The following is a 27,685-nucleotide window of genomic DNA, read 5'->3' as shown; positions in this document are numbered from 1 at the left end:
GCCTTCTTGTCTTGTGGACAGGGTCCCAGAGACTCTCTCCTCCCTCGGGGCTCCTTTGGTTTGGGGGGACACTCCCACCTCCAGTGCCCTGATTCTCCACATCAATGACAGGTTCCTGGTGGCTTCTGCCCCAAGTGGACCTGGGGTGACTGGGTAGCGTGAAAACCAGAAACGAGGCTGCAGACCTCCAGGAATGTTCCGCGAAGTTAGAACAGGCTGAGACCAAGGATCCGTAGTTTCAGGAAGCAGGTTTTATTTGCTATGGCCATAGGGCTCAGCTGAGTAGCCTCTGAAAGTCTGAGCCCCAAACAAAAGGCAACCTTAGCTTTTATAGACTCTTTGACATGTTAAAGACAAGGTAAACAATTGGCTGATTTAAGCTAAGGATGGCACAGAGCTGAACCATTGAGGGGCCCCCACCCCAGGAATGTCTTCTCTTGCCTACCTGCATCTTTACCAGTTCCTGAAGGCTAGGGGAGGGGGTTTCTATCCCAGGAAATGTGCCTTATCTTGCTTGCCTGCAAGGAGAGGGGGTTTGGGGATTTTCCATAGAAAGCACAGCTAAACCAGAAAGAGGGGGAGGCCTGCCTGCTACAGCTGCTTACTGGTCATAGCTAAAGCTATGAGCCTTGTCTTATTCCAGTCTCTCCTTGCTTTCTTTTCTACAGCCCTGTCTTGACAGAAAAGGTAGTATTCATGAAGTCAGTCACAGGCGTTTGGGGTCCTGAGGACATCTTTTGAAGTTTTTTCCTTATGTTAGAAGATGACTGGCCTATAAAGTAGGTTTTTAACATGATTTGTCCTTCCTCAGAGTCTGGATCTACACTGGTATATTTTTTCATAGCTTCCACTAGTTTACTTTGAAGCAAAGCAAGATTTTCCTTTTCTTCTGGAGTTATGCTCTGTAGCATGTTATAATTTACAGGTTTGATAATGCATTTTTTCATACCTTGAAAAGTGGGCTTGGAAGCCTCTTCCTTTAAAGGAGGAGGTCTCTGTGAGCCTCAGGTCTGTTGGGCTCCGGGTCTGGGTTTGGAGGAAGATCATTCCTGAATCTTTTTAGGATTTCAAACTTTGGGGGTTTAGCTAACAATGGCCATTTAAAATATCTGCCTCTTTTTCTTCCTGAGACAGAAAGGATTTATCTCTTAATTCTCCCTTTAAGATAACATGTGTTACAAGCTCCCCTCATGGCCTTGTCCTAATTTAGAGCCATAAAAAGCTGGACATAAGAAATTTCAGACCATTTCCCTTCACTTTTGCAAAAAGATATCTAATTGGTGAATGGCATTAAAGCCAAGCGTGTCATCTTGCTGCCATTCTTTTCCACTTCCCAATATATATTGAGGCCAAGCAACACTACAATAAGAAATCAACTTTTTCTTTTTCAGCTCAGTGGTCAGCAGATTATTCCAATTTTTCAGGATGCAGCCCAGGGGGCTATCAACTGGGATGCTGGATGCACTGCCCATTATTCTGAAAGGAGAGAGAGAGACAGAGGGATACTCATTCAGTGAGGTCTGAAGTCTCATCCTGCAGCTGAATAGTACCCTTAAAGCACCTCTTGTCCTAGGATATCCCCGTGGGGGAGAAAATCTTAAACTTAGGAGATGGGCTGTCTGGTTTCACCCCTTGACTCCCAAGTCAGACCCAGAGGACTGGTGAGCCTGACTTCTCACCCCAGTGGCTCTGGGCCAGACTCAGAAGGCTGGTGAGATTCCTCACCCTGATGGCTCTGAGCTGAACCTCTGCTCCTTTCCCAACTCTGGGGGCAGAAAGTCTTTGGTAAGCTTCATGCATGACCTGTTCTAAAAAACACCACAAACAGAGAACTTGAAGGGATGGAGGTCCCATTTGGCTAAGGTCTACACTCTCCTTCAGGAGGAGAAGATCGATGTCACAAAGAGTGCTTAAGTTTGTTTATGAGAGTAATACATAGGCCATATGCAAAGGAAGTGGTGAGCAAGATTCCTAAAGAACTTCCTCTGGGGAAAAGGAAGGGAAAAGGAGCGGGCATGGCCAGGGGCTATAAGGATGGTCCCCTGGGAAATCCACAACTTTTGCACCAGAGGAAGAGAAAAACTTTACTGAAAACCCAGCACTGGGTTTTCATGAAGCATGAAGAACAGTAGGAGAGGCAAAAAAATTAATACCTGGATTTAGCATTCAGCTGCAAAGGGAGGAGAGAGGGGCAGAAAGGAGCATGTGCCAGAAATGAGGAAGGAATAAAAGGGATCTGGGTGAAGAATACATGCTAAGCAGTCTACCCAAATGGGAGAAGGCAGAGGCTAATGAGAGTGACAAGAATAAGCAACATAATAGCTAGGAAAATGTAGATAAGGACAAAGGGCCAAGCAGAATGGCAAGAATTAGTATAGAGGGCAATGACTTATGAAATGTGGGTCTCAAGGGCTCCTTATGTGGAAGATGCTGCTCTCCTGGGATCTTTGGAATCACTCCTGGCTGGCTCACCAGAATATGTAACTGGTGCCTTGCTGGCAGTGGTGCTGCCAGGTTCAGGAGTCTCACTGCTAAAATAATTCAGACAAACAAGAGAGCCAGTAGGAATAAGTAGTAAAGTTTATTAAAGAGAAAGAGAGAACACACTAGAGAGGTTAACGCAGAAGTGGCCAAGGAAGAGACACACACACACATTGAGTGGGTTGGGTTTAGTTCATCTTATAGGAAGTCTTGTTGGCACCAGGTTTTCTTTGCGCAGGTTCCCATGATGGATTTTCTTTGTTCTAGGAGGAGATAGCAGAATTTGTGGTTTGTTGTCATATGCCTAAAATTTGTCTTTGGGCAGATGATTAACAATCTTTATGATCCTGTGCCACCTATAATTAACTAAGAATGTGCTTTTGGATTTTACAGGGTTCTACAGTTTGGGGAGATTTCAATGGTGTTGGCAAGTTTCAGGGCTTTAAGGGAAATTTTTGTCTCAGGAAAATCTGCAACTGAAGTTTGCAGCTCTGTATTAACTCTTTTGATGCTGAATTAAGACCAGGGATCACAGCCTTGATATATTAATCTATCCTGCCTCAAAAGGAAAGTTGATGTGCTCCAGTAGCCATGTTTCTTGAAGATGATTATATAAAGATATAGCTTTCACAATGCGACTGTGTGATTGTGAAAACCTTGTGCCCGATGCTCCTTTTATCTACCTTATCAACAGATGAGTAAAACATATGGAGTGGGGATGAATAATATGGGGAACAAATGTTAAAATGGATTTGGATTGAAATGCTGGTGATCGGGGAGGGAGAGGGATGGGGGGTATGGTATGTATGAATTTTTTTCTGTTTTCTTTTTGTTTCTTTTTCTGAATAGATGCAAATGCTCCAAGAAATGATCATGATGGTGAATGTGCAACTACGTGATGATATTGTGAATTACTGATTATATATGCAGAATGGAATGATCAAAAGTTAAGAATGTTTGCATTTGTTTCGGGTTTTGGGTATTTTAAAAAAATTTTTAAATTAATAATAAAAAAAGGAAAGTTGATGGTCAGGATGGAAGAAGTAACTCCTCAACCTCATCTCAGGATGGATCCAAGTCAGGAGTGAGGCTGCCTTTTCCTTTTTGAGGAGCCATGTAGCCCCTTAGCTTCTCCCCACTGGTTTCCTCTGCTTACAGGTGCCTTTCTATAACCCTACCTCGTCTCAGAACCTCTGCCACTGAAGCAGTAGTGTCTGCATCTTTTTATGTAGATTCTCAAGAAAATGCATCTGACTGGCTTCGCTCATCTCTTTGAGCTGAGGCACAGGACTTGCTGGCCAGCCAGCAGATTTACTGCCTTTGACTCAAGGGTCCACATGTAGTTCCATCAGCCATGGCCAGAGTAAGGACGGGCCTGCATGTCATAAAACTACCCCTTTGGGACCTGTGAGCAGGACATGTTTTCTAGAAGGGATTTGGGCAGGGTGGGCAGCGAAAATACTAGCATATAGACTGCCTTTTCTTGTGTCTTTATTGGATACCTGTGAATTTAGTTCTACAAAATTCTTTTCCACTCTGTCATGGCCATCAGTTGTTTCCTATGTGTGTGTACCAACATCAGCTCACCTAAAAGTTCCTGAGGCTAGATCCTTTCTCCCATTTTCATGTTTCCTACAGAGCACTTGAAAAAGAGCTTAGTAAACAGCAGACACTCAAAAAAGACTCTTGCCTGGTCTTGGATTGTGTCTGATTTCATTTGAAATTTGTTTTTCTATTTATTTACTATTTGCAATAGGATATTTGCCGATGGAATGTTTACCTTTATCAGTATCTGCCTGACCTTATAGACACTGAGTGGGGAGGCAACCTGGATACTTCCCCAATATGCATCCCCCTTCTCCCTTCAAACAGAAGCATGAGTCAAGCCCAGATGATAAGTAATGACAAAACTAAATCAATCATGAAAATTTTGATGCAACCATGTACCCATTCTCCCCAGTGATAGTAAGGGAGAATCTGCTGGGGGATTCTGGGAAAGCGTGTGTTTGTTCTGCTAAAAAAAAAAAAAAAAAAAAAAAAAAAACAACAAACAGGTGAGGCTGGTGCCACCTCTTTCTTCTCTTTCTTGCTTTAACTGAAGATTCCTGGACATCCCAAGATAGCCTATTACCATGTGGTAGAAGCCAATTCACTGGAGGAGATGGGGAAATTACAGGGACCCAGGCATATGGGGCAGTGTTGAGGCCCTGCCCTAAGCTGGCTCCTTCTTGCTCTTTGAGGGAAGGGACTGACTTTGTTCTCTGCTGTATCCCCAAATCCTAGAAGTGTCTAGTATGTGGCCACCGCTCAATAATTCTTAATGGATTGAGGGAATGACTTTAATGCTTAGGCCACTGTTGCTTACAACTAAACATATTCCTAACTGATTCACTTAGAAACTGTAAAAATTAGGACTAATATATGCTGATTGTAAGTGGAGTATATTGGGTGAGATTACAAAACTGAAGCACCACCCTAAAATTTGAAGAGAGATACTCTGATGAGACACATGTCTCCCTCATCCTCAGCCTCTGTCTGCCTAGAGCTTGGACCATTTGTCCCCATCTCACCCTCCCTGCGCTTGTGCCTGGTTTTCAAAGGAATAGCAGATTGTTTGCTCATTTTCTCATAAATTAATGTTTCTTGGTGCTAGCCATTACTTTCTGGCCTCACCCTGACTCCCAGAGCTCTTTCCTGCAAGCCAAGAAGGCAAACATGACCCAGATCTTCCCAGGTAGGAAAACTGGAGAGCCCCACCAAACACCAGGAGGGGAGAGAAGCAAAGAGAAGGAAACTTTAAAGTCATTGCCTGCCATATGGCTACAGCTGGCATTATCCCTGTCGTGAGCCATTAACCTGCTAATTACCAACCAATTAGCTCTGGTCTCTGCTGCTGCTTCCACAGCCTTTTCTATCTGTGAGCTAAGGAGGGGGCCTAACAGCCATACTTCCACCTGCCACCTGCTGCCCCTACCCAGAAGCTGTGACCAGGGGAGAGATAAAAGGGCTCCTCTGCAAACCAGTAGGTTTTGCACATCTTTCTGAGCCCTGTCCAGTGGGTGCTGAAGAGTAAGTTTCTCCCAAGAGACCTCACAATCACGGGCATTTATAATTCAGCAATGAACGGCTGCTGCTATTAGCAAGTTTTTATTTTTACCAAATGGGTGAAGAAAGCAAAGATCATGAAGTAGCCATCTTTCCTAAAGTCCTCACTACAGGCCTAGAACCTGACTTAGCAAGATCCCCTTTTAGCACCATTATCTTTATATCTAATTAATGTTAAACGTTAAGTTTCTCAGCCTCTTTTCCCCATGCTCCTAATTTTCTTGTCATTTTGCTCCCTACATTCTCTTAAATATCATCTCCTTCTCCTTCAAAATCCAGCTCAAAGCTCTCTTCCTCCAGGTAATATTCCCTGACTCACCTTACCAGCCCCAGTGGTCCCCTTACTAAATAGTCTGTTTGAATCATGTCCTAGAGACACACTTGTTTGTGGAATAGTAAATGGCTTGACTCTTTATACTTAGCTGTGGACAATCTTCTTGCCCAAACTAAGTTCCTGAGGGAGTTGTTCTGTATCTCTCATAATGAGAGTCCATAGTTTGATGCACAGTGAGAGCTCAATAGTATTGTTGCTTCAATCATCTATTGCTGTGTAATGCACAGCCCTGAAACTTCATGGCTTAACAGAACCCTGATTGGGCTCAACTGGACAGTTCTACTGCAGGTGGTATTGGTTGAGGCTGCTGCGGTTTTCTGCAGGATTAACTGGGCTGGCACCTCCAGGACGCTTACTCACATGGACTCATGTGTCTGGTACCTTGGAAAGGATGGTAAGAAGCCATGTCTCAGTGGGGCTCTGGAACAGCTGGCTTTCTCTCACTCTCTGTCCATATAGTCTCAGGATCCACCACTTCTCTACATGTTCTCTCCACATGATCTTCTAGAATGGAGAGACCAAACTTCTTAAATATTGGCTCAGGGCTTCAGAAGCACACAAGTGTAAACTTCCAGGTCTTCCTAAGGCTTAGTATTAGAACTGGCCCAGGGTCACTTCCAACACATTTTAATGTTTAAAGCTGGTTCATGGCTGTCCACGTGCTTGTGAATGAGGGTTATACAAGGGTGTGGCTATGGGGGCCCTGGTTCACTGGGGGACATCTGTAGACATTTACTACTCCCTGACTAAATGCCCAATACCCTTTTATGGAGGCCTGAGTCTGGCTTTCTATAGGGCCAAGAGTTTCTAAAAATGACACAAATATCTCTCACGCAAACTTTTCATCAAGAATCAGAAGAAAACATATGTGTACACATTCTCACCTCCTGAAACACTGCCACCCTAACCTGTAAAAATCATAGTATATGTAAGAGGGTGAAGGTATGTGTGTGTATGAGATTAAACACCTCATTTGTAAGCTGTCTATTTACAAGGTATCTTAAATACATGACCTCATTTGATTTTGATCTCCATCCCCATTTTAGAGATGAAGAAACTGAGGCTCAGAGATGTTAAGTTGCCCAAAGAGGTAGAACCAGGTCTGTCTAACTCCAAGGTTTTCCTATTCATACCAAAAAGAATTATTAGAGAATGATTGAATGTCTCTAGTCTGAAGAAACCAAGATCTTGAGTGGGGAAATTGTCCAGAGCCCATCAGTCAGGATCCTTAGAAGAGGACAGAAGTCAAAGAAATCAAAGTGGCTGGCATGTGGTAAGTATTCTGTAAATGCAAGCACCTCCCCTCCCCAGACCAGATTTTTCTATGGCTCATTGTCTCTGGTCCAAAAACTCCAACCACTAACGCTGTGGTTTTGGCATGATCATAGGCATGACAAATTCCCTTTCTGATTGGGTGGGAAGCCTGAAGAGAAAGTTTGGAAGGGCTCAGTTCGCTTCATCTCACGCCCTTACCCGCTAGCATTTCATCTAACAGTCGTCTGATTTTTAAGCAATCTGTTCCTGGAAAGCAAGGGAAAGTAACAGATTGATGCATCGACTGTGTGTGGCCAAGTGATTTATTTTTAATGTTACTAAACAAGACACACACCTGCCGATGGAAATGTAATCACATTGAATCATAGGAACTCAGATGGCTGTTTAGGCAAGGGAAAAGAGAGAGGGAACAGAGGAGAGGAGGAGGGAGGGAAGGAAAGATTGGGACCAGCTCTCTGAGAGTTACAGTTCCAACAGCATGGGTCAAGTCCTCTCAATTGATCCAGATATCCCCCATTTAGCGTTGCTGATGCCTGAAATTTCCTAACTATAAACTTTCATTCTCTGATTTAAAGTGTAAATGTAACAGAAGTAGCGAATAAAACTCTATCAATCATTTTTCCCTCAGTAAGAAAGAATTTATATGATTTTTTACGAAAACATGCATTTTTGGGGGGTTGGGAGGCGAAACAAAGTCACAGTTGAGGGGACAAAAGGGCAAGTGAGGGCTCAGGAGATTTTCTTTCCTTCAAGGATTTTCTTAATTACAATAGCAGTCTTTGGTGAGTACCTACTAAGCACAGCCTTTTACTATATTATTTCACTCCATCTTCCCAATAGCCCTGGGAATTCATGCAGGTTTTATCCCCAGCCTCCAGGTGAGGAAAGTAAAGCCTGGCCAGGTTTGTCAAGGGTGTCAGCCCCCTGGAAGGCAGGTCCCAGATGGAGCAGAGTTTCCCACACAGTTTCCAGCCCCGCAGACAATGCCCGGCTCACGGTGGCACTCCGTCAATGGAAGTCAACCGTCTCTGAAGTGGCAAGTGGGGACATGAGCTCAGGCAGTCCAACTCTGGGGCCTTAGCCATTTCTCATAACTTTCCCCCAGATGTCCCCCTCTCTCCTCCCCACTTCTTGCCAGAGCAGCATAAGGAATTTGGGAACCACTGCCTTTGGGAAGCCCAAATGTCTTCCATCAGTACTCCCTCCTCGAGTCCCTCGGTCAGTGCCATGAACTGGGTGGCCACATCACTCCACTTTCACTGTTCTCTGTCTCTTTCGAAACTTGTCTTCTTCCCAGCTAAGTGGGACACATTTCAGGGCGGGTACAGCATCTCTGAAGGTGATTTTCTGGTGCTAGATTTTCTGATGATATGGATTTTTTAGCATCGTAGGAGTATCTTTTTCAAAAGCAGCAGTATACTTTTGGGTTTTCTATTAGTGTGGGTTGCAAAAGGATACGTTTTATTTTTCTTGGCTATCATATCAATATTCTCCAACGTGCCCTTGGCATCAGGTATAGTTGCACATGAGGAAGACTACAGAGTCATAAGTGAAGGAGGAGCCCATGGGATTGGTAAGTTTTTAGAAGATGAATAATATCTACGGTGGACAAGGATGGAGGAAATGGATACTCATGTATTCTGGTGAGGCCATTTTAGAAAGCACATCACCGGTAAATAACAGAAGTTTAAACAAAATGGAAGGTAATAATTCTTTTCTTACAAAAGTTAAGCTGGTAGACAGTCCTGGGAAAAAAGGTGGCTCAGCATCGTGAGGTTATCCAGGGGCTCAGTTTCTTTCTATCTCATCACCTGTCATCCCCAAGGGTGCGTCCTCATCCACCAGGGGAAGCCAGCTCCCGCCACAAGTGCGATCCAAACAGCTTTTCTCCAGGGAGAGAGAGGAAGTCGGGTAAACAACTTCTCTTTACGGACATGGTCCAGAAGTTTCATACAGTACTGCTACTCACATCCTGTTGGCCAGAACTCAGTGGCCTGCCTCCATGCAGCAAAGAGGGAGGCTGGGAAATAAATTCATAAACTGTGCCCAACAGAAACTCAGGAGAATCCCTGTTAAAAGGAAGAAGAGAGAATGGACATGCAAGACAGTTAACATTTCCTGTTAATTATAGACCATCACTTGATCCGGCCAAAAGTGGTGCTCAGGATAGGGGTGGGGGGTGGGTCTATTGAACACGGGGATGGTAAAGGTCCGATTTGATCCCCGCCCTTCCCCCTGGAACCTGCGCCCCACTTCGCTTATAAATTGAAAGGCCAGGGTGGACAGGGGGTGCAGAGTGGCCGCGCGGGGGCGTCAACCGAGAGGAGGCCAGGGGCGCCGTGCAGGGCCTGGGGCAGGGCGGGTTGGGGGGGCACTCCCATCCTCCTGCCCAGCGGGGACAGCGGCGCAGCCCCAGGGGTCCCGAGGAGGGAATCTATGCAGATTCTGCATAAATTTGTAGGGGCCCTGGAGGAGGGAGCCCAGAGAGGATCGCGTGGGTTTACACCCCTAAGAGGTCCGCGGGGCGGGGAAGTAGGCCCCCTTCTCTGGGATCCGGTGTCCTGGTCACTGCGCTTGCCCCGCCTCTCCAGAGAAGGGGCCTGGGAGGGGTTCGGAGTAGGGGCTGGTCAGGGGACTGCAGACCTCAGGGCCTTCTCTGGCCGCGTGGAAGAAACCCGCTTCCTTCCCCGCGGTAATCAAACACCCAGTTCCTCCCCCTTTCAGCATCTCTGCTCGCATTCCTCTCTCCAATCAGGCGGAACAGAAAACCGGGAAGTGGATGAGCCTCCACTTACTGAACCACCTTCCGTGTGGAACTGGGATGAAACAAAGAGAACACTGCGCTTTTTTTTTCTTTTGCCAGCCCCTTGCATAAACCCAGCTCCCTGTTGCCCATACAACGTGGCCATCAAAGCCAGGTTAGGACCTTTAGAGGTCCTAAACATCACAAAGATTATTTTTAAAATAAAAGTAGCATTCGATTGCAGTTTCATTTGTATTCAACAATAACAGCATTTTGCTTTTGTTTTGCTTGTGCTTAACCTGCCCATCAGATGATCCACCAAGGTTTTCAAGGCCACTTCGGATTTCCCCCACTGCCTTCCTTTTTTTTTTTTTTTTGTAGCTCAATATTACACCCATTTATTTTCTCACAGTTTCTATAGATCAGAAGTTTGCATACACATTAGCTGGAGCTTCTGTTCAAATCTCAACAGGCTGAAATCAACATGAAGGCAGGAGTTCGGTTCCTTTCGGGTGGTAGCTAAGTATCCTCGTCCAAGCTCACGTGGTTCTTGGCAGAATTGTATTCTTTGCTCCTGCAGGTCTGAGGTCACCTTTTCCTTACCAGGTGTTAGCCAGAGAGTGTTCTCAGCTCCTAGAGGCAGCCCTTTGATCCCAGCCATGCAGCATCCTCTATAGGCAGTTCACATTTCTGTTTCATTTCTTCCAGGCCAAAAAGAGAGTTGTTTTTTTTTTTAAGAACTCACCCGATTAGGCCATTTCAACCAAATATAATCTCCTTTTTATTATCTCAAAGTCAACTGAGACCTTAATTACATCTGAAAATCTTTACCCATGTTATATAAGGTAATCTAGCCACAGAGTGATATTTCATATTCATACGCTCTTCCCCTACTATATAATATACATATGGACAATAGGTGATTGGAATCTTGGGAGCCATATTAGAATTACATCTCCCACAATCTTTCCTTTGGACCCAAAGATCCACATTCCTTCCAAATGCAAAATACATTTAGCCCACCCAAGATTCTCAAGAGTCACATGCCACTAAAGCATCAACTCTGAAATCACTATTTCATATTCAGAATCTAAATTTCATCTTACAAAAGTACAAAATCAAATCTAAATATCATCAGCAAAAAGTCCAAAATTTCATCATTTAAGCCATTTAAATCCAGTGTGGAATGAGGCTCTTGATCCTGCAAGTATAGCTCCTCGGGCCAGAATTCCTCTCAATCCACTCTCTTCCACTTGGCCCAGTCCATGGGTCCACTCACAGACTGGCAGTTTGCTTCATCTTCAAAACAAACTTCAGACTTCTCTCTGAAGTTTGCCTTTCTTTTAAAGAGTTGACCTGATTTGGTCAGGCCCCACCAGGGTAATATCACTTTTGATTAAATCAAAGTCACCCAATTAGAGATCTTAGTTACAGCTGCTGAATTTTCTTTGACACTTAACATAACCACAGGAGCATTATCCCATCATCTCTATAGGACCAGCCCACACTCAAGTGAAGGAGATAATACAAATAAATGTGAATCAGGAAGTGGAAATCTTGGAGGTCATTTAAGAATTATGCATTCCACAACAGTCTATAGAAATAATTTAATTTACCCAAAACTGTTTTGAACAGGAAGCATGCAGGCGGGAAAATAAAGAAATATGACATATTCCTGTCTTTTAGGTATTTCAAGTGTAATTCCAAATTTTTTCAACTATCGATTTATGAGGCATATAATTTTAATTAAGATAGAGGGGAGAGGGGTGTAGATGGCATGGCATGAACAAAATCAAAACATCTGGTACTTAATCAAAGCACATAAAACTAAAGGGAAAATAAATAATGGAAGTGTTTACTGTCCACAAAACCAATACAAGATTTAAATATTGAGGTTCAACCATTAAGACACAGCTGGACTTCGATCATTTCAGTAGTCTGAAGCTGGATGTATTTCAGAAAAACATGTTCTTAAACCTAATCCATTTCTGTGAATGTGAACCCATTATAAGTAGGAACTTTAGATGAGGTTACTTCAATTAAAGCATAGCCCACCTCAATCAGGATGGGTCTTAGTTCTCCTACTTGGGCCCTTTATAAGAAAAATGAAATTTATACATAGGAACAGAAAGCCAGAGAAGGAGCAAACAGAGCTGGACATCAGGAGAATCCAAAAGAGAAGGGAGAGCTGGAGTAGCTGCCATGTACTTGCCATGTAACAAACCAAGATTTCCCCCACTGCCTTCCAATTTACCTCCTCCCTTGCTAGCAGGACTAAACTGCTTCCAGTTTCTCCCAGGCTCAGCTCTTCCCTTCGCCTTTACCTAGCTAACTTTTGCTTGACCTTGGAAGCCAGCTTCCATTTCCCTTCCTCCAGCAGCTGACATCTTCCTTCCTGGCTTGCTGTCCATGCTGGGTTAGGCACCTTCAGCAGTTTCTCCATCACAGGACTGTCTCACTGTAGCTAATGTTCCGGTTTCTTCTCTGTCATCATCTCTGCACTGAGAGGTCTCAGAAGGCAGCGACCTTGTCTGTCTCATTTACGATTATGTCCCTAGAACCCAGCGCAGGGCCTGACACATTGTTGTACTTAAATGAATAAATCAATATTTGAAATAGTCCACTTATACATAACAAAGCAAACAATACAGAATAAAATGCATAGTTAGTTCATCCTGGCCCATGCAATTAATTTACTCATTCCGTCACATTATTCATTTGTCAACATTTATTGAGTACCTCCTATGTGACAGGCAGGGAACACTCAATACATGTCAGTGTTTTTCATGCCAAAATGGACCTGGTGTCCACCTAACTTTGTTGGGACCCTAAGGAAACCAATTATCTCACCCTTCCCCCGGGTGTCTGATTGAACTCAGCATGTTGGTCATAGTCACAGAAATATCACTAGCAGGCAATGGCAGCAATATTAGATCTGCAAAGTATTTAAAGTTGAACAAGAGAGTGTTCTGCAAATGTCAACACTACCATTCCATTTCCTGCAAACCAGCATTCGAATCAGTGGGGCTACCTTTTCCAGCTCATTGAATAATAACATTTAAAAAGTCCCTGTAAAATCATTTCTCTAGAAGAAAAATGCCCAAAGGCAGGAGGTAATAACAATAATAGCCACCCACTATGTGCAAGTTGACATACATGCTGTTTTCATTACATCACCTACAATCCTTGCAATGCTGAGAGATGGGAAAACTGAGGCTCACAAAGGTCACACAACTCCATGCAAGGCTGGAGCCTGGGCACTTTTCATGCACTCCACTGCCTTTGGGAGATTAAAAAAAAAAAAAGCAAGATGCATTGTACCTTGGTAGGGGGCTTGCCCTTCAATCCATATCAGAGTAGGAGGAAATTCAGAGGTGAGTTGAAGGAAAGAAGAATGGCAGTGCTTCTGGCACCAAAGTGTCCTGAAACACCAATCTTCTTGTTTTCTTCTTCAATTCCCCTTGAAGTCCAGGTGTACTGATATAATGGTTTTAGAAATTTTTTTCAATGGCGAAATCATTTTCTCTTTTTTGAGGGGGAGCTGCAGGGGTGTTTTCATATTGGGTTCCTGGCACAACACCTGTTAAACTTCATGGAACTTTAAAATGAAGTTACTAATGGAAATTATACACTGGGGGGCCTTCCAAAGAAATTGCTAATAGAGAATGACTTGTGGGAGATGACATGGCCATATTGAGCCAGGTTGTCACAGCTATGCAGAGAAGATATTGAGGCCAGGTCTGGCTAAAATATTGCAATAGGAGTCACCTCTCAGACTTGGCTCTGAACAGAAAACATAGCTATTCTGGTTTGCAAACCATCAGAATGGGATACACCAGAAATGGAACAGCTTTTAAAAGGGAGAATTTAAGTTGCTAGTTTACAGTTTTAAGGCCATGAAAATGTCCCAATTAAAGCAAGTTTATAAAAATGTCCAAATTAAGGCACTAACAAGAGGTTATTCAAGAAAGGCAGATGAAGTTCAAGGTTTCTCTGTCAATTGGAAAGACAGATGGTGAACATGGTGACATCTGCTAGCTTTCTCTCAAGGCTTCTAATTTCATCCCCCAGGGGTGTTTTTCTTTCTTCATCTCCAAAGGTCTCTGGCTGCATGGGCTCTTGGCCTCATGATTCTCTCTTGCTTTCTCCAAAGTGTTTCTTCTTTTAAAGGATTCTGATAAAGTAATCAAGACCCACATGGGATGGGTGCAGTCACATCTCCATCTAATCAAAAGTTAATACCCACAATTGGGTGTGTCACATCTCCATGGAGATAACCTAATCAAGCTTCCAACCTATAGTACTGAGTGGGGTTAAAAGAAATGGTTATTCCTACAAAATTGAATCAGGATTCAAACTTGTCTTTTCTAGGATACATAATCCTTTCAAATCAGCACAATAGACAAGGGAGAAGCCAAGGCATAAGTATAAGATTGGTTGCAAAAGACACAGTACCTAGGTTATCTGTGTCAGCTACTGGCAGTAGGTCCCCATGTGTAGAGCTGAAGACATTTAATCTTGGATACAGGCAGGCAGCTGTATGCCACAGCCTGATTCCTGAGCAGGAGTGGATAGCCTGAGGGCAACAAATTCCTAATTTTGACCTCCAGCTATCTCTGAGACTTTAGGTCTCTGTTCTCAACTTTAACTGCACACTGGAGTCAACTGGTAAGTTTTTTAAAATAAAAATACCTGCTTAGGATTCAGCCCCCATCCTCTCATTGTTTAAATTAGAAACTATGGGGTGAGGCCTGGGCATCATATTTTTAAAAGCTCCTCGTGTGAATTCTACTGTGCAGGCAAAATCCAAAACCTCTGAAACAGCCTAGGCATTCCTTTAGCCCCTTCTCTTCTAATACAGTTGATTGTAGGAACCAACTGGGGTATTCCTCAAAATAACTTTTCCCAGGCCTCTCCTTTATAGATCCTGATTCAATAGACCTGACAAGGACCTGTATATCTGTGTTTTAATGAGCTCCCCAGTTAGGCTCAGATAAGCTTGGAGACCCACAGCTTTAATAAAGTGTTGTATTCTCATATTAACCTCACCACAATCACTACTTCTGGCATATTATATAATTTTGTCACTTCTACCTTGTGAATCAAGTCAAGAGTGAGATGGAATCTTTGAAAGAAAATAGGTATGTGTACAGTACTTCTATTGAACTTCTCTTTATAGATCTAAAATCATAAAGATGTATTATATATAGAACTTGATTTTCTTCATTCAATCATCAATTTTGGATATTTAGAGATTGGAAGACCCAGAGAAAAATGGAAATGTTTAGAAGAAAAAGTTATTCTCTATGCCTCTACCCCCAGTCAAGTTTTCCCTGAAATTTTCCACTTCATGACAAGTCTTGCATAGTAATTAAAGTATAGAGTCTAGGTAGAGAATTATATAAGTTGTTTTCAGCAAAGTTGGAAAGGCTTTATGCTTTTATTTATGCATTCTCAAAAAACATTTATTGTTTTTTTCAGTAGAAAATATAAAAAGTACTGTTCTAGTTTGCTAGCTGCTGGAATGCAATATACCAGAAACAGAATGGTTTTTAACAAGGGGAATTTAATAAGTTGCTAGTTTACAGTTCTAAGGCCGAGAAAATGTCCCAATTAAAACAAGTCTATAGAAATGTCCAATTTAAGGCATCCAGGGAAAGATACCTTGGTTCAAGATGGCCGATGAAGTTCAGGGTCTCTCTCTCAAGTGAGAAGGCACATGGTGAACACAGTCAGGGCTTCTCTCTCAACTGGAAGGGCACATGGCAAACATGGCGTCGTCATCTGCTAGTTTTCTCTCCTGGCTTCCGGTTTCATGAAGCTCCCCGGGAAGCGTTTTCCTTCTTCACCTCCATAGGTCTCTGGCTGGTGGACTCTCTGCTTCGCGGTGCTGCAGCATTCTCTGCTCTCTCTGAATCTCTCATTCTCCAAAATGTTTCCTCTTTATAGGGACTCCAGTAAACCAATCAAGACCCACCCAAACGGGTGGAGACATGTTGTCACCTAATCCAATTTAACAACCACTCTTGACTAAACCACATCACCCAGGGAGATGATCTCATTACAGTTTCAAACATACAGTATTGAATAGAGATTATTCTACCTTTATGAAATGGGATTTATATTAAAACATGGCTTCTCTTAGGGGGCATACTTCCTTTCAAACCAGCACAAGTACCGTTTTTCCAAGAAGTATAACTGGGATTTCACTGGAAAACAGCACTTAGTCTGGCCCTCAAGCATGCCCCTACTAGTGGAAAGGGACAGGGAGCGAGGCAATTACCATACGGAGTGCTTGCATGTCATTGGGTCTAGGGCTTCTGTTGTAAGATGTGCCGTTAGTTTATGTGCCATTAGGAAAAATGCTGCCGATTAATCCATGGCATGCAATGGAGTGTGAGGCCTAAGTTCAGAGATGAGAAAACGTGTGTGTGTTGGGGGCGGGGTGTGTGTGAAATATGTGCATCTTAGAGTTTAGGAAATAGGTGCATGCTGGGATGGGGTAGTGTGAGTGCACTCAAGAGGTAGACTCAGACCTGCAGGACATGCAGAATAAGGCAAAGGGTGGGCTGTGCGGGAGAGAGGATTTGGAGGAGGAAAGGTGTCAGGCAGAGGGAGCAGCTTGTGCTGGAAGGTCTGGAAGAAAGGGGGCAACTGCTAATAGTTCAGTATGGCTGGGGTTAGGAGCGTGTGGGCTGGAAGTGAGAGATGAGGCTGGAGAGAGAAGCAAGGGCCAGTTCAAGAAATGTGGAAAAAGAGGAAATGGAATATTTCGGGGCTGGCTGCTGGGAGTTGCTGGTGATATAACATGGAGCTGGGCTTCACGCCCTGTGCTATAGCTTCGCGTCATGCTGCGTGCCTCATCGGATTAGGCTGGGCCCTCTGGGAAAGGCAGGAGAGTCATAATGGGACAATGAGCTTCCCATCACTTTTGTTGAAGGTCCCCTGCAGGTGCTTCGATAAAAATTGTGACTGCCGAAAACCTCTTAAGACCTGGGGCAGTCAGAATTGATTTCCTTGTGGTTCCCAAATTTCTATTCTGTTAACAGAGTCTCTCTGATGATGAGAATTGAAGATTGGATTTGCCAGATAAACAAACAAACAAAAAACTGGGCACAAAATGCTCTGCAGAATTTGATATCCCAGAGTTTCCTGCCAAGTCTTGACTTAGAAACATGTATTCTTAACCTCCTGGGGGGTGGACCTTTTAGTGATCATGTGGCTCCCTTTCTTCAATGTCTCTAAACAAGCCTTCCAGAACAGCTAAGCTGCAAAAAATGGAATAGAGAGCTTTGCTTTTCTCTAGGATTTTCAAGAGCAAAAATATCTTATTCTTCTCTTTAATGGGTGTGAGATAAGTCCCAGGCATTTGTATTTTGTTAATATGTGCAGCCAGGGTGAGAACTGAGGGCTCCAAGCCTCAGGGATAGTTAGAGTTCAAAGTTAGGAACTTGCTGCCCCCAGGCCTGTCCTGCCCTGTCCAGGAAGCAGGCAGTGCACACAGCTGCCTGCAGTGTCAAAGATTAAACATCTTCAATTCTACCCCTGGGGAGAGATTGCCAGCTGCTGGCGCAGATAACCCAGGTGTAGTGTCTTCTACATCTGGTTTCATATTTTTGCCTTGGCACTTCTTAGGATATGTTTCTTGACCCCACTCATATTGTTACAGCCAGGCCTGGCCTCAATACCCACTGTGGAGATTCCCCACCCCAACCCCCCGCAAAATTTTGAGCCCCATTCCCATTTTCTTCTGGCCTAAATTCGTAAATGTATTGTTGATTTCTGCCTTTTTTTTTTTCCCCACCATGAGAATGCCTTGCTTTACCTTTAGTTGTTATAAACTGCTGTACTTTCGACATTTATTTTTCCCCTCCCACTTGGTGTATATGTCATTTTATTTTGAGTGCTAAATTGTAATGGTTTCTTAGGTGATTTTTCGTGTTGCAGTGTTCAGCTTTAATTTTTAATATTGCATTAGTAGTTTCATTTGGTTTGTGAGACTTTGTCCTCGGTGGCCTAGAAATTTTTTTATGTTGTTGACCACCACCCCTTCTCTCTCCCTCGTTTTTCTTGGTTGTAGTTTTTTAATTGAGGGTCGTGGTCTTTGGCTAAGTGGTTATTTATAGGTTTGCATGATTCATATAAATATGCACTAGAAACTTCTGGTCTGTAGAGTTAGGTTTGAGTAAACGAAAAGCTTAAAATGTCCTGCAGACAATTTTGAGAAGCTTGAGCAATATTCCAGTCATCTAACGTAAGCTGCTCTCTAATAGTGATTTCTTTGAAAAGTTCCCAGCAAAGCTGAAGCTAGATACTGGGGCCTATAGTGATATATTTTAGCTAGGGTAATACTGGGTATTGACATTAGGCTTCTAAAAAGCCCGGAACCATGGCTATGCTCACAATGGAATGTTACACAATCATTTATTTTAAACGGTGCTTGTATAAGATAGGGTGTTAAAGGAATTGTAAAATAAACTTGGGAAAATGCATATGATACTGTGGGGAAAATGTGGAACACAAAAATGCATAATTTCAAGTATGTTAAAAATATGTGTGATAGAGTGAATAGAGACTTCTCACCTTCCCTCCCCGCTATCCCACCCACTTAACTTGTCCCCTTCCACGCGGTGAAAGGAGTCTGCGACTTGAGTGCAATATGCTTTTTTGTCAAGTTAATGAAGGAAATCTTGTCATCTACCCCCAGAGAGAGAGGAACTATATATCCTCTCACACTAATAAGGTCAAAGTGTTTGCTTGCAGGAAATAGAATTCAGTTCATAGTAAAAGGATGAATATTAATTTCTTATGTGGGTCAAATATTATCTGTGTGAGTGTATTTTTTCATGAAAGAAATTAATCTTTGGGTCATAATATATGTTTTATTTTGGATGTATCATTGGGTGAAGTAGCTTCAGTTTAGACCTGAAGGCCATCTTCGCCCCCACCCCTACCACTGCACCCCTGAAAGCAGCACTCCCACTCAGCCCCCACCTCCCCAGGGAAGCTGGCAGTGGAGAAAAGACATAGTTATTCAAAGGCAGAGGTTGGGAAATGTGGGGAGCACAAGAGAGACTTGACGAGCATCTCATGTGTTTAGGGAAGATAGAAAGTTTCCAGAAAGGAAAGAGGGGAAGGAGGCCCACAGGCCCAGGCAGCCTCCTGAAATGCCGACCTCTACCTTCCCATTTCTACCAAACAGAGTGCTAATCCTGTAAGACATGGAGACAATCTCCTGTTGTCACTCAGTGAAGAACTGAAAGGGTCCCAGGGTCATTGCAGGGGAAGGTTCTCATTCTCTATCCTCCCCCTGGATGGGGTGGGGCCTCAACCCCTTGAGAGTCACTCGGCATGAGAAGCATCAACCCACTGGGGACAAACCATCTCGGAGGCAGTAAAGTTGATCTCCCAACACCCCCTCCCATGAAGACTACTGGGGGAAAGGAGCCAATCTCAGGAGTTACATATATATGTGCATAGGAAAAAGAGTAGAAGGAATTCAGCCAAAATATTAACCATGGTACCCTTTGGACATCTAGATTATGGGTGTCATTTTTCCTACTTCTTTAAGCTTTTCTGGATTCGTCAATTTTCCTGCGATAAGAAGTATGTGCACTTTTATAATCAGGAGGAAAAAAAATGCCACGGGAGACCTTAAGGCTAAAGGGTTTCAAAGTAAGAGACTTGAGGTAGACTTATGGGATAGGGATGCCATCCCAGAACATACCAGAATGGAACAGTTCTGGCAGGTCATCCAGCTCTTCCCCTCTGCCTTCCAAGATGATATACCTGATCAAGACACAGTATCTGAATCACCTTCCCATGTCAGAAGCTGCCCCTTGCCCTCCTTACCCTCTGCTCCTAGCAGAATTCTAAAGAGAGGCTCAGCTTTGTGCTAGTCGTCTTCATTGCTCTCCCGGCTCCAGCATTCTGCAGGAGGATTGCTAAATAGAAAACGGGGCACTGATAGTCAGATGGAAAATAGGGCGAGGGCCTCTCACAAAGCCTTTCCTCCCAGGTGCCTCTAAGATCTGCCTGTGGGCACTGTTTTCCCAGCATACCCAGTCATCCAAAGGAAGGAGAAGTCAAGCTAAGCCCACAGGAGGGGAGTCCCATGGGGCAGAGGGAGAACAGCAGAGTTCTATCAGTCCAGGACTCTGCAAGGGTAGCTGCTGGACCTGTGAAGGGGCAGCCATCCTCTCCTCTTTTTTCCCTTGTTTCCTTCCTCATCCTTCCTTTTGCTGAGCACATGTGAGATGCTGCACCAGTCACGTTGTGTGGTATAAAATAATAAATTAATAATAATAATAACAATAATAATCATGATAATAAAGTCTAAGATTTGGTCCTTGGCTTCCAGGAACTTACAGCCTAGTGAGAAGGTAAGACTCATTTAAAGGATTAATTTCCTGGCACAGGACCTTGATTTTGATATATTGTCCCTGCGCCTGATTGGGAGGGAAGATGAACAAGAAACATGGTGAAGTGGTGGCCCTTGGAGAGCCAAGATGTCACCTTTGGAATGACCTGCTTTCTTAAAGGTGAGATTGGAGGAGAGGTCTGCTGTGAAGCTTTAGGTCACACTAAGAGTAGAGAGTTCTAGAGTTCCAGACAGGAGAGGACAGCTACACTTTAGAATAATACCACCACCCTCCTCTTTCTCCCCTCCTTGATTCCCTCCTCCCCTTCTTCCCTGGGATAGGCTGAAAATGCCCCCATCCCCACCCCCAAAGATGTCCACGTCCTAATTCCCAGAACCTGTGTCTATGTACTGTACATAGTAAAAAGGACTTTGCTGATGTGATGAAGTTAAAGCTCTTGAGGCAGGGAGATTATTCTGGATTATCTGGGTGGCCGAATATTTTCACAAGGTAAGCAGGAGGATCTGATAGAGAAGATGCTACACTGATGGCTTTGAAGACGGAGGAAAGAGCCATGAACCAAGGAATGCAGGTGGCCTTTAGAGGCTGGAGAAGCCAAAGAAATAGAATCTCTCCCTAGATCTTCCAGAAGGAACACAGCCCTGCCAACCCATTTTAAACTTCTGGATACTTCATTTATAGTATCCTTAACTATAAGATAATAAATTTGTATTGTTTTAAGGCATTGAATTTATCATAATCTGTTACAGCAGCAGTAGAAGATTAACAGATTCTTCTTCTTTCCCTCTGTGGTCTGGTCTGGTAGTGATCTTTTTAAATGAGGCAATAATTTAATCCATCTCCAGAAACAAGAAATGCTAATATTAGTTTGACGTTACAGCAGGGAAAACATGGCTGCAAAGTGTAAAGTTGACCCAGAATTGATTTCCTTAATTTACAGAGAGTTTGATAAAAAAAAAAAAAAAAAAAAAGCCAAAACTGGACAATTAAATGAGCAAAGAATGTGAACACATCGTTTTTAGGAAAACAGGAAAAGAAATGTAGATTTCTCTGTGCTAAAATGGGGAGATTCTCTCAGATAAGTTACCAAATGTGTACTTATGAGGTGCCTAGCATAGTAACTGGAATAAGAAGGGGCTTAACAAAACCCAAGTTTTCTTCTCTGTCCTTTATTTCAAACTCAAGGGAGAGGTAAGAGCAAATTTTTGTCTGTTAAAGTACAGAGACCTCGTAGAGAAAACCAAAATTATACAGCCACATATCTATTTCCACATTTGTCACCAGTTTTCTATGTCTGCCAAGTCACAGAAGGTTAATAAAGTTTGTGAGCTTTTTAAGCCAAATAAATCCAAATTCCATTCTCCCTGATACACATTTTAATGTCATTAAAGTAGCTGAAATCCTAGTTATCATTAACCCACATGCCTACGACCTGTGACTAAGGTAGATGGAAAATAAGCACACTTTGTCCCTAAAGCCCCTGTTGCAATGTACTAGTTTTTGGTGAACTTACAGAAGAAATGGAGCAACTCAAATTTTGGGGGCTCCATGCGGTGAGCAAGGCTATCACTGAACTGAAGGAAAAGGAATCCCAGACTCTGAAGAGTTGAAGGGTTTAAAGAGTTCTCTCCTCTAATGCCTGTCTACTGCTGGGAGCCTTTCTTCAGCCCCCCCTGCCCAATGGTGACCTTTGGGAGAAGGAAGGTCAAACCCTGGAAGGCCAGCACAGGCTGTGTGAGATACCTCCTGTTTTCACAGGCCTTCAGTGATGTTGACTCTTTTTTCCCCAGAAGACCTTTTGTGGAAGTCTTCTGGGCACCAGGCACTTGTCCTGGGCTCTGGCCAGTTAACTGAGCAGGAAAATGGCTGGGAAAGCAGTGAGGAGATTCTCAGCACAGAAGATGGGCTGTGGCTGAGACAGAAATCACTGGTCAGCCTTCCAGAGCACTAATGTGAGCTCAGGTGGATGGGGATAGAAAGAAGGGGATGGGTTCCAAAGAGATTTAAGGCTTCAGGGTTTGGTTAGACTGAGGAGTGAGGGAGAGGAAAGAGCCAAGGACGACTTCAAGATTGATGGTGTGGAAGAAAACATAAGGGAAGCAGGTTTGGGCCTCTGGTTTGGGATGACTGAGACTGACTTCAGTTTCAGTGCTGTTGGGTGCCAGTGGGATCTTTAGTGGGCAAGTTCCACAGGTAGTTGGGCATATGGTTTCATGGCTTAAGAGCAGGATCTCAGCTGGCAGTATGGATTTGGAGGACATCAGTAAATGGGTGCTCAAGAAAGGCAGAAGAAGGATGAAAAGGGAAAGAGAGAAGACCAATATTTAAAGGATGGGAAAAGAGGAGCTTGAAAATCTAAGAGGAGTCATAGAAAGAAAGGGGAAAACATGGAGAATGTGAGTCATCATTGTTCATGTCCATACTCCACTTTCTTTTAGAAAATCACCTTTCTTCCTTTCTCTTCCATGTGATTTGAGTGAGGATGGTTCTACCATCACCTCCAAAAGTTAGCCAACAGTCAGTCCCCTGTTCCATCCCCTGCCACCTCCTTGATTGGTTTAGGGATGGCCAAATAAGCAATCAGAGCCAAGGGGAAGCAAGAAGGCACGGGACACAGAGCCCCCTACCCCTCTCTACGTGGGACATGACTCCCAGGGGTGTGGACCTTCCTGGCAACGTGGGACAGGGTGGAAGTGGGGGTGGTGTGTGCAGGGGGAGTGGATAGGTGGAAGGCAGCATTGTTCTGAGAAAGAAGAGTTTTTCTAACAGAAGGAAGACTCCTCTTTCTTTACTTGAAAAGAGTAGGGTAAGGGTGTGAATGAAGTGAGTAACCAGTGCAGCCATTTATAATTGTGAAGAGAAAGCCTGGAGATGCTGGAGAGTCTTTAAGTGAGGCCTGAGTATGACGCTTAACTGTAGATAACTGAATGGAGAGAAGGAGAGAAACCAGGTCTTAGATATCGCTCGAGATATTTCACTTCTTCACTTTTCAGTTATGCAAGTCAGCAACTTCTCTTTACTGTTTAAGCCAGTTTGAGCAGAGGTTTTTTGTTTGTTTTGCTACTTGGAATATGAAGAGAACTAATTAATGCACAAGCTGAGAAAGAGACTTCCTGGGATCAGATGTTGGAGCACAGGTGGAAGGGGAAGTATCAGATTTCAGAAACTTTAGCAATTCTTGTGTCCCTGAATCACTGTCACCTACAGAGCCACATTGGTGGATTTTCTATTTTTTATTTGCAATCTCTTTACAGGTTTTTTTTTCTGCTCTCCTACTGTATCACTTCCTTGACTGTATAATTAATGGATTCTAAAGTTGTTTATTCACTAGAAATGAGATGTGCTGGAAAATAGATTAGCCTCCCCTTCTTCTTTTGTTGCTTGCCCAGAAACTGAAGTGCCATTCTCATAATCCAGGGTCAACGGCATGTTACGCTCATCCTTACATTGCTCCCCACTGGAATCCGTCTTCCATATGGTGGCCTGAGTAGACCCTCTAAAATGCGCATTCCTACTTTAAAACTGCCAATCCTTCCCATGTCTAAGGATAAGATGGCAAGCTCCTTACTTAGCATGGCATAAATAATCGCATGCATGTTCCAGAGTGCAGCTTGCTTTCTTACTTCAACTCCCTCCACAAGAGTCCCATACTGCTCCAGACTGTTTGTAATCCAACCGTATGACTGGGCCATGCCCCTCCACACCTCTGGCTTGTCTTTCTGTTTTCCCTTTGCTTGGAAAGACAATTAATAGCAATAGCTATTGTTATTGGGCATTTTCCATGTTCCAGGCACTGTACAAAATGCTGCCTAAGGACTTCTGGTAAGGTGGCCAATTAGAGTAGCTCAAGATCAGCCCTGCTCCACAGAAGAGTTAGAGAAGGGACAGGAGGGCAACTGAGGTGGGGATTCGGGAGTGCAGCTGACCTGGGAGAGCCTTCTGCACCACATGTGGTGGCCCTGGTTGCAGAGGCCGAGGAGCTGAGAGGCAGAAAGCTGGAGCCTGGCATGGAGGCGTGGAGGCACAAAGCCCGCAGGAGTGCACAATGGCAACTGGGAACTAGGAAGCAAGTAGGCCCGGTTCCTTGGGCACACTACCCTCACCAGCGCAGCACCATGATTGGCAACCGACCCCACACCCCATGCACTGAACCCCATCATCCACACCCATTCCCTGGGATCCAGGCACCTCCACCCCACAAGTCCCCAGTGCACATACCTGCCCTCCACTCCCACCCCAAGCACAGCCCAATCCACCTCTCCTGCACCCTCCCGAGCGCTACCTCCCCCTCTCTATTCCCAGCAGGCTGTTTGCCAATGCACAAAGGCTGCAAACACTAACCTCCATACCTAGGCTACCCCTGCCCATAGTGTGGCACAAACTCACTTCACCCCACCTGAGCTCTGTGCATCCATTTATGGCATTCCCAAGCCCACGCCTGTGCACATTATTCAGCTCTGGGAACCACAGTCCTAGAACCGCCCATGTGCCACATCTGCCCCCAATCCACGAAGGCATAATGCTGACCTACTGCCACAGCTCTACACATGCACAAAAAGGGCCACATGCCTTAGACCAGCACACATCAGTGTTATGTCCCCCGCAGCACCTGCACAGCTACATCCTGCCTGGCCACTGGTCACCCAAATTCACAAGCACCAGCATAACATCCCCAACCTGCACGCATACCTGCCCTAAAACATCACTGCACTGAGTGCCCACCCCGTGCCCTGCTCCCTACTGTACAACCGTCCCACAAACACAAGGCCTTAGACTACTGGAAGAAATCAACTCCCAAGTAAACCAATCAAGATATTTACATGCCATGAAGACAGCAGAAGATCACTAATCATATTATAATGCAGACAGATATAGTCTTGCCTAATGACCAAATTAAAATACCAGAGGAGATAGAGATGTAACAACTAATCAAAGATATTCATACAACTCTACTTAATAAAATAAGTGGGATAGCAAATGACATAAAGGAATCAAGAAGACAGTAAAAGAGTATGAAGAGGAATTTGAGAGAATAAATACAAAAAATAGCAGAAATCACAGAAATTAAAGACTCTGGTGACCAAATAAAAAACATGCTAGAGGTACACAACACCAGATTTGAAGAGACAGAAGAAAGAATAAGTGATATAGAGGACAGTATAATTGACTTCAAAGACTCAAAACAGCAAAAGGTAAAAAAGATGGAAGAAACTGAATGAGAACTCAGGGAAATGATAGTTAAAACAAAGCACACAAATATAAGAATCATTGGTGTCCCAGAAGAAGAAGAGAGGAGTAAAGGGCTAGGAAGAGTAGTTGAGGATATAATGGGGGAAAACTTCCCAACCTTCATAAAGGAGATAAATATACAAGTCAAAGAAGCTCAAAGAACTCCAAACAGAATTAATCCAAATCAGCCTTCCCCAACACACTGTATGTTCCCCTTTTATGGCCAGCATAAAGGTATAATCAGAGGTTTATAATAGAAGAATATTACTTAGAGATATTACTTATTACTTAGAAGCTAGAGATGGGTGAACCGTTAGCTAATGAGGTTGAACTCCAATGTAAGGGAATAGATAGGTGTGAAGGTGATTCTGTAGTGGGTCTAGAAGTAATAACACCATATTGAAGATGAGCAAGATTGAAAGGGGTTGTACAGACCTACATGTCCCACTGATTTGCACTAGAAATATGAATTAGCCCTTGTAAGGACTACTTCAAAGATACGATTCTTGTATAAAGAGGGTTTGGGTCCAGAGTGCAGGGGGAAAACTGCTATTGCATGGTATAAGCTATATTCACAAGGAAACCATCAGCACTACCACAGCAGCAGCAGAGGTGGGTGATAGGGTGAAGGACAAGAGTTAAGAAGAGGTTTGGATTTCTATACGGTGACAATGTATAGAAAAGACAGATATAGTCTTGCCTAATGACCAAATTAAAATACCAGAGGAGATAGAGAGTAACAACTAATCAAAGTTCTTTCTTTCTCTTGGGAACAATGAAATTATCTAGAATTGAGGGTGTTGATGGACTGTGGACTTTGGGCCCTCTACATGATGCCTGATGAATCCAGGTGGCTGAAGGATCCACTGACAGAGAAGTAGAATGGCGAGTGATGTTGTATACTTATGAATGTAGGTTGTGCTGCTACAAAAAGAAACAAAGTTGTGAGGCATGCAATGATGTGAATGAACATGTGGGACATTTGGTGAGACAAAATAAGCCAGAAAAAAAAGAACAACAATGGTATGTTCAACCTTTAGAAAATGCTTATAAGAAAACAGGGGCCTAGATTATAAGCTTTTAGAGCAGACACATTAAGTCCAGAGTGGTGATTATTATTTCTGGATTTTGAGAGGCTATTATACATATACACACACACACACATATAGCCTGATATATAGAGATAAGAATGAAACCAAACAGGTTGGGGGTAAAGTAATTCAGAAAGAATATAGGGGAAAGGAAGACACAGTATCTTTATTTGAGAACCACATATACTCTTTGAGACAATGGAAGAAGGGTTATTTGGTCTAGAACTGAAATTTTCTGTAGCACATAATCTAATTCAACCTATCTGTATAGCTCATTTGAACAACTGAAACACAGGAAGCACAGAATAAGAAAGAGGTCCTTTCATCGTGCATAGATTATTGTAATGCCTAGAAACATTGCAGGGTATATTAAGCAGATAATCAAAAAGTATTGGCAAAGTCCCCTGAGGGAGGGGGGAAAGGCTATGGAACTACTAAACCTTACCATCAGGGAATCCCCTGATACTGTGTCAAACCTTAGGGACACCCAAATCCATAGGCCATGTCCTCAATCATGAGGCTTATTCTTGTGACACTTATGTAAGTAGCGGAGAAGCTTAGACTACCTATAGACATGCCTAAGAGTTATGTCTGGAGGACCTCTGGTGTTGCTCAGATGTGGCCTCAGTTTCTCTAAGCCGAACTATGCAAGTGAAATCATTGCCCTCTAATGGGACATGACATCCAGGGGTGAAAGTCTCCCTGGCAGCTTGGGAGAGGATTCCCAGGGATGAATTCAGACCTGGCACCATGGGATCAACAATTACATCCTGACCAACAGGGGGAAAAGAAGTGTATTTAATAAAATATCAGTGGCAGAGAGAGTTCAAATAGAGTCAAGAGGCTACTCTGGAGGCTGCTCTTAGGCAAGTTTCTGTTAGACCTTGCTACCTATCATAACCTGCCAACCCTCAACCAGGACCATTCCAGCCAATCCTAAAGAGCACCTAGGGCAATATATAAGATTCCACATGGGTTCAATGCACTAGAGTAACTTTCCAGAAACCTACAACCTCCAGATGGTTCCCTGGTCCAGATAAGTCCT

The 27,685-nt window shown here is 43.6% G+C and overlaps 1 long non-coding RNA gene across 6 annotated transcripts in view; it reads right to left on the bottom strand.

Moving 5' to 3' along the window:
* Positions 1-1,289: 1,289 nt before the first annotated feature.
* LOC143652366 (uncharacterized) overlaps positions 1,290-27,685 on the bottom strand; it is a 110,775-nt gene continuing 84,379 nt past the window's right edge. For 4 of the 6 annotated variants that reach the window (XR_013160589.1, XR_013160591.1, XR_013160586.1 and 1 more), the window contains 2 exons: positions 6,302-6,424; positions 2,568-2,744 (listed from right to left, as the gene is read on the bottom strand). This is a non-coding gene — a long non-coding RNA (uncharacterized LOC143652366). Of the gene's footprint in view, positions 1,477-2,567; positions 2,745-6,301; positions 6,425-8,948; positions 9,265-27,685 lie in introns of those variants that run through there. The other 2 variants (XR_013160588.1, XR_013160590.1) reach the window with 2 other exon arrangements.

This window comes from Tamandua tetradactyla, chromosome 12 (genome assembly GCF_023851605.1).
Source record: "Tamandua tetradactyla isolate mTamTet1 chromosome 12, mTamTet1.pri, whole genome shotgun sequence".
NCBI lineage: Eukaryota > Metazoa > Chordata > Mammalia > Pilosa > Myrmecophagidae > Tamandua > Tamandua tetradactyla.
Note: the sequence above shows the minus strand (reverse complement) of the source record. Positions and strands in the feature narration are given on the sequence as shown.